This window comes from Alosa pseudoharengus, unplaced genomic scaffold (genome assembly GCF_046254945.1).
Source record: "Alosa pseudoharengus isolate Yale_2024_CS ecotype anadromous, Long Island Sound unplaced genomic scaffold, YU_APseudo_1.1 YU_APseudo_1.1_scf_18, whole genome shotgun sequence".
Taxonomy (NCBI): domain Eukaryota; kingdom Metazoa; phylum Chordata; class Actinopteri; order Clupeiformes; family Clupeidae; genus Alosa; species Alosa pseudoharengus.
Window position 1 is genome coordinate 14,522,952 of NW_027468650.1, and position 7,400 is coordinate 14,530,351.

The 7,400-nt window shown below is 38.5% G+C and overlaps 1 long non-coding RNA gene across 1 annotated transcript in view; it reads left to right on the forward strand.

The window, feature by feature from the left end:
• LOC143130979 (uncharacterized) overlaps positions 1-7,400 on the forward strand; it is a 30,786-nt gene that overhangs the window by 22,024 nt on the left and 1,362 nt on the right. The gene's annotated exons all lie outside the window — the stretch shown is intronic.

Genomic DNA, 7,400 nt, shown 5'->3' on the forward strand with positions numbered 1-7,400 from the left:
AATGACTTGGAAGCAACAGTGAAAGGGTCACTTTATTTCTTGGTATTTTCTACCTTTTTACCTTTGATGTGTTTCCATGATTTTTATTTAGGTTTCCGGGGGCCTGTGGGATGAGGGTGATGTGGTGAAACTTCACTGGGGGAGGAAGTCCATAATTATTGTGTGACTTCTCCACTCCATGAAAGGAAATCTGTACACTGAGCTGTTGCAGATTGGTTAAATATAGTAGGATGTCATACTTTTAGTAAATACTTTCAGAGTTCAGTACTTATCTGGCAAGTGGATAACAAAAAAATAACTGCCTATATTAGTATGTTGGATTGAGATTAGGTTGAGATTGTCTTGTTTAAGAAAATTGTTTGTGTATACTTGGCTATCTGATTTTGATCATGTTATTAAGGTCAGCAGTGTCAGAATAAATGCATGACAAAGTAATAGAATACACGTCTGTTTAAAGCATGTCTTCCTTAAAAGATGAACACAATGAATCTGCCAGTGGCGTATCACTCAATCTGAAATTATTCAGGTGTTGTTTACGTGTTCTCTTATGGCCACAGTTGTTAACATGTGTGCCTATTGCAAAGCCAGGCATGATCAAAGACAGTCAGCTGATGGCAAAGCATGACTTTTAAGCCCTCTCCCACTGATCACCAATTCTTAAGTCTTCACGTCTTAAGCACAAAGATAGCACTGTGAGATTCCTGCCGAGTGCCTGTATGTGATTGAGAAGAGTAGCCTATGGTCACCTCTTCCATTGGTGTTTCCTCAGGGGGAGGGGATATATCTGAAGGTTAAGTTCAGGTGCTAAAGGTTACTTACAACTTGAAGGTCCCTCAAGGGTCAATCGTTAACAAGACCCTGAAATCCGTTCAAATTGTTTAAATGGTGTTGTATTAAGCAAGGGCATTCTAAGAAGCTGAGGTGTTAATATTCCTCAGTGTGTAAGAACAGCTGAGAAACATACACTAGGTGACAGATAAATGTTTGAATGCAACTGATACGTTTAGGCTGCCTACTCTAACCACATTTAGGTTAACCATGTCACTAATTTACAGTGAGATCAGAAGATCTTACGGAAGAAAGCATCCACAGACTATTAGACACTAATGGATAAAGCTATATGTCTTTGAAAGAAGAGTATTTGATGAGCAAACAGGGATGCTCAGTCTGTAGATGACATGCACAATATAAGTAGGCATATTTCTCCTTGCTATCAAATATGTGCAGACTTTCTATAGATTTCCATACTTTGCTGTTGTAGTGCTGTTGTGATTGGGATGCATTTTTGCACCTCTGGACAGTGAACCCTGGGTGCCTATGATAGGCTTTTCTGTCTCAAAATTATAAACAATGTAGATTTTTAAAATATATAAAAATAAGATTTTGACACTTATTTATGATAAGTTATTGAGCAAGCCAGTGCTTATATGTATTTGTGAGTGTGTGTGTGTGTGAGCATGTATATGAATATATTGTAATATAATCTTAGTATACTTTAAAATTATATGATAATATACATTCAACTTGAGCTGTGTATGTATGCAATATATGTCAGAGAAATGTGTCACAGCAAGTGCTAATACAGTGCCAAGACTTGCATATTGACCTTGCCTAAAGCTGTCTATTAGAAGTGTATCAAGTAATGGCCAAGGTCAGTCAGCTGCCAGCTGGTAGTCACCCATCACACTGTCCCATTCTGTCAGTGCTGTATTGTTACCTTGTCTTCACACTTAATGATAAAGATAGCCTTGTGAAATTCTTCCTGGATGCCTTCCTCTGACTGAGAAGGACAGATTGTATAGTTCCCTGAACTTATTCCATCTGTCTAGACTCATCAGCGATTGTTGGTCCAAGGTCACCATTTACAGGTACCAGTTGCTGTAGGCCTTGACATAAAGTAGATTAGCACAATGGCGGAATGAATGTGACCAGGCTTAGCGTAGACAAAAGATCTTAGAGCAGGGGTCTCAAACTCCCGGCCCGCGTCCGGCCCAATTCCGACCCACGGCCTATTTCAAAATAATAATGTAATCCGGCCCTTGAGGGTATTTTTAATTGCGACAAACAACGACACTGATTAAAATAGACGATAGATCCAAGTACGGTAAAAAAATCTTATTTGTACTCTCCTCCACTAGTTGCTAGACATCCGGAGCTTGATTCAAGCCCAAAATCGCTGCACACAGTTTTCAGGAAATACACGCGAGAAACATGAAGACGTGCATTTGTTTGTAATGACGCGGAAGCGATGCAGGCCATAGTTTTGCACAAATTGAAGCAGAAATAGGCCTACACCAAATGTTGAAAAAAATGTTCACGTGTGATGAAGTCTTGGGTAGGCTGTTATTCACCTATTCTGATTCTGAAGGAGAATATCTGCCTTTTGGAGATTATATTATGATCGATCGTCTATTGACAGTGATAGTCACGGTGCGTCTATGAATGGAGGTGCATCTTCGCGTACGACGGTGTCCACTAAGCATACCATGCTTATTATTATAAATAGCTCGAGGTGGCAGTGGTAATCGTGATGATAGTGTCCGTAATGGACGTGGTACAGACAGCTCTGAGTAGGAACTGATTTGACCAGGCTACTTTATTGTAGGCCTTTAATAACGGTTTGTGGAACAGGCTAGTAATAGTTTACTATTGTTACATCTTAGGCCTACTGTTTTCCTGTTAATTTGTTATTTGGGTAATATGACATTGGCAGTGGTAATCGTGATTATAGTGTCCGTAATGGACGTGGTACAGACAGCTCTGAAGAACTACAAAGTCAACCGCGATAGGAACTGATTTGACCAGGCTACTTTACTGGTAATGAGTGCTAAGACATCTCTCATTGACATCATCACACTCAGTAGGCTACTTAAAGGCGCTCTAAGCGATGCTGGTTAAAGTCACTTCTGTTCACGTTCAAACAAAACAGAAAGCTAGCTCACTACTTCCTCCTCCCTCCCGTGCAATTGAAACTCCTAAACGCGCATCTCGTCTGTGATTTGCTGGAACAGTTTGTTATGTTTTTATGGGCAAGGTTTGCCCAAGTTGTTTTGAGGCTGCTTTTGGAACCTGAGTTGTCCACAGAGATCACATTTTTTTACAGTGTATTCAGGACACAGGCAGCTAGCTTAGGTGTGCATGTGAAACATTAGTAAACCTCACTCCCCGACGCCTCAAGAGTGCTGCGGGCATGCGAGCTAGGAGCCTGGGCTTTTAGCTCAACTGTCAGCACACTCGCCTCCGAATCCGAAGTGCTGCTGTTTGTGGGTTGGAGTCAGGGTGTTTGCAGGGCTGAATCGCGCAGGTTCAACACAAAGCAGGTTACAAGCTGTGTACAGAATATAAACATGATTCCATTTCATGTTAATTCAACTTGGGCACATATATAGCACTGTGACATTCCTGCAGAGTACCTGTATGGGATTGAGAAGAGCAGCCTGTGGTTACCTTATCCATTGGTGTTTCTCCAGTACTGAGGGGAGATGTCAGAAGATTAAGGTGTTAATGGTTTCAGTTACTTACAGTTTGAAAGTCCCTCAAGGGTCAGTTGTTAACAAGACCCTGACATCCATTCAAATTGTTTAAATGGTGTTGTATTAAGCAAGGGCATTCTAAGAAGCTGAGGTGTAATATTCCTCAGCGTGTGAGAACAGCTGAGAATGACATATAAATGTTTGAATGCAAGTGATAAGTTTAGGCTGCCTACTCTAACCACATTTAGGTTAACCATGATTTACAGTAAGATCAGAAGAGCTTACTGAAGAAAGCGTCCACAGACTATTAGACACTAATGGATAAAGCTAGCTATATGTGTCTTTGAAAGAAGAGTCTCTGATGAGTAAACAGGGATGCTCTCTAAATGACATGCACAATATAAGTAGAACTATAGGTGTTGTGTGTGTGTGCATGTTTACAAATATATTTTATTACAATCTCAGTATACTAAAGTATGTTAAAGTATGTTAATATGCATTCCACTTGAGCTGTGTATGTATGCACATTGAACCCATTTTAAAACTCAATATATGTCAGAGAAATTTGTCACAGTAAGTGCTAATACAGTGCCAAGACTTGCATACAGACTTTGCCTATAGCTGTCTATTAAAAGCGTATCAAGGAATGGCCAAGGTCAGTCAGCTGCCAGCTGGTAGTCTCCCATCACACTGTCCCATTCTGTCAATGCTGTATTGTTACCTTGCCTTCACACTTAATGATAAAGATAGCCTTGTGAAATTCTTCCTGGATGCCTTCCCCTGACTGAGAAGGACAGCTTGTATAGTTCACTAAACTTATCCATCTTTGTAGACTCATCAGCGATTGTTGTAGAGTAGCACAATGGCGGAATTAATATGAATGTGACCAGGCTTAGCTTAGACCAAAGATCTTTGAGTGTAGCGCTCTAGAATAAACAAAGATTGAGAATAACAAGAGGGTCAAAGTACTGGAAATGAGACATCTAAGACATCTCATTGGCATCCTCACACTCAGTAGGCCTAGTAGGGCTCTAGAGTGTGACCAAAATTTGTAAGAGTGCGTCTAACAATTTCCCTGGGTCGCACTGGTGCACCCGACGTCATAAGGGTGAGCACCTAGACTTTCCTCCCATCTGCTGTCTCTCCACAAACTAAGCGCCTTCTTCTCCTTTGACTAGTATCGCAATGCCCTGAAATTAGAAACGTCATAATACCTCATTTTATTAGTATGGATATTTTTAAGAATGTCATCAGTGCTTCCTGTAGCCTGTGTGTTTTTTCTCCTCACACACACACACAGCTTGTAACCTGCAGCTGTCATGTGATAAGTAGCGAGACATGGCTGCTAGTTGAAGTGATTCTGTGGCCACACAGCAAAAAATAATAGTAGGCTAATGTGAAGTTGATTTGCTGACTTGCACCTCTTAAGTGTTTGTGTTGCTAACCTACCTAGGCTATGGAATTTAGTTCATTTAGGCCTACTGTTTACCAACAAAAATACATGTAGAATGCCTTATGCTTAAGATGAAATTGCTGGATATTTTCATGACAAACACTGTAACATCTGATTTGTGTCATAGACCTTTTGAGGTATTTCATTCAACAATTCTGTAAATCATAGTCACTTAATGAATTTGAACATATTTTAAAAATGCCTTAAGACGAATAATTTCAAATCAGTATTATATTGGCCTATAATGTTTTTTTTTTGCTGTTGCCAGAGTGGTGTTTGTGGTGTATGATTCTAGTTCTGAAATATAATAAGTATATTCTTTTGCTATTTTATTAGAAATAATTTTCTTGTCATATACAGTAACTTATGCTGAGGTACATGAGGCAACGTTATCACAATTAATGAAGAATCAGCAGATAAGCTGAGCCAATTTGTCCTTCAGTCAGAATCTATGGTTGAAGGTTGGGTACATCTCAGGTTGCTTGTATGAAGGCATCTGACTTTTAGCTTGGTATTGTTTGGTCTGCATTGTTTCCTTGCCATTGTCCTTGAGGACCAAGATAACCTGTGAAATTCCTGCTGAGTGCCTCTATCTGATTGAGGAGCACAGCTTGAGAGGAGTTCTGATGTGTAACTGATGATTTGTATGTAAAAGTCAACTCATCTCGCCAATCGAAACTCCGCCTGCAGTACCATTGCAGTTTTAGCCTCCTCCTTTACATTGGAAAACGTGTTATGCAGTACCAACTGTTTTGTAAATGTCTTACTGGTATATTTTATGTATACGTTATATTTTGATTATACATATATACTGTATGTATATATATATATATATAGTTGTGTTCTTGTTGGTCATTTTTGTGTTTAATTTTTTTTTTGTCTTTCATTGTTTTGTGTTGGATCCCTGTTCAGAGAGGCAAGACATCTTGGGCTTTCCAGCCAGCATAATTTGAAGAATTTTTAAAGTGGTAAGTGTTTATGGAGCTACGAGCTTCTTTGAAATACTAGACCATGTCTTATATGACAATACCACAGAATATGCATCCTGAAATGTTACATTGAAAAAAACAAATACATGTTATTAGGTGTATTGTACTTTGTACACTGCTGAATATAAAAAATACAACACTTCACATACTCTACACGATCTACTGGTCAAACTGCAGAGTGTTTCCAGTTTGAGGCTCCTTCAACTCCACAGTAAAAAGGATCACTATAGGAAGTCATTTCTACCCACTACAGCGACAAATTATTGACTCCCCTCTTGGTAGGGAGATTAGACTTATTTTCTGAGACGCAATGCATAATGCGCAATCTACTTTTAATTTTTATCTGTACATCTGAAATTTAATGAAAACAGTTAGAAGTATACAGTACCAGTCAAAAATGTAGACACATCTACTTATTTATGGGTCTTCTTTTTTCAAACTTCAAACTTTGCATTGTAGAACAAAGCTGAAAACTCAAAACACTCAGGGTTATGTAGTAGCCAAACAATTTAAACAAAGCTAAATGTTTTTTATGGTCTTTAAAGCAGGCAACATTTGCTGTGATGAATGTGTTTCACACTCATGGCATTCTAGTTAGACACTGGGAATGGTGTCCCAACAGTCCTGAAGGAGTTTCTAATCATGTTGAGCATTTGGCTACTTTTCATTCACCCATTTCCTGATTTATGAAACACACTTTGTTTTCTACTGTTAAAAAAAAAACTAAAAACGTTCCAAACATTTTGCTTTGTTTACTTATTTACTACATAACCCCACATGTGTTATGTTGTAGTTTTGAGTTTTGATCTACAATGTAAAATATCCAGAAAAAGAAGCTGTGTCTTAAATTTGAATTTGTCCTTTCTATATTCATTGTTGAAATGTTACCATACCACATTGATGTTATTCTGTCACTTCAGCCACCCTAAATAGCTAATAGAATAGTTCACTGCAACATTGAAATAGAATAGTTTTTTGTGTGTGTGTGGCTGTGGACCTTTAAGGGCTGCCTGGTTCCTCCTACCTCAGCCCTGTGTGTCAGCTGCTCACTCTGAACTCCTCCTGTAATTGAACAGTGGCCAGTCCTTCCCATCACTTTAACAGAAGACAGCGATGTTACATAGCTTTACAGCTTTACATCTAAATCTTTTATATTTTAGATAGCATCATTTATGGATGATATGGATAATTTTTGCAGCGGTCATTGAATCAAGAGAATTTTGGACATGAAAGAAGGTACACAACCCGTGTCAGTTGAATTTCAACTAGTCAACTATCGCAATTTATTATGTATGTTTTTATTATTATTATTTAAAATGTATACAGTTCATACCTCTTTTTGATAACAAACTAAAGAATTGTGCTACTGTTTAGATGATGGTCCGTACAAGTGTGAACAGTAAATTGGGAGTGAGTGTGCATATTGTTATGTGTGTATTTTTATATAATTCATAATAATATCACAAGGATTATGTGATGTCAGAC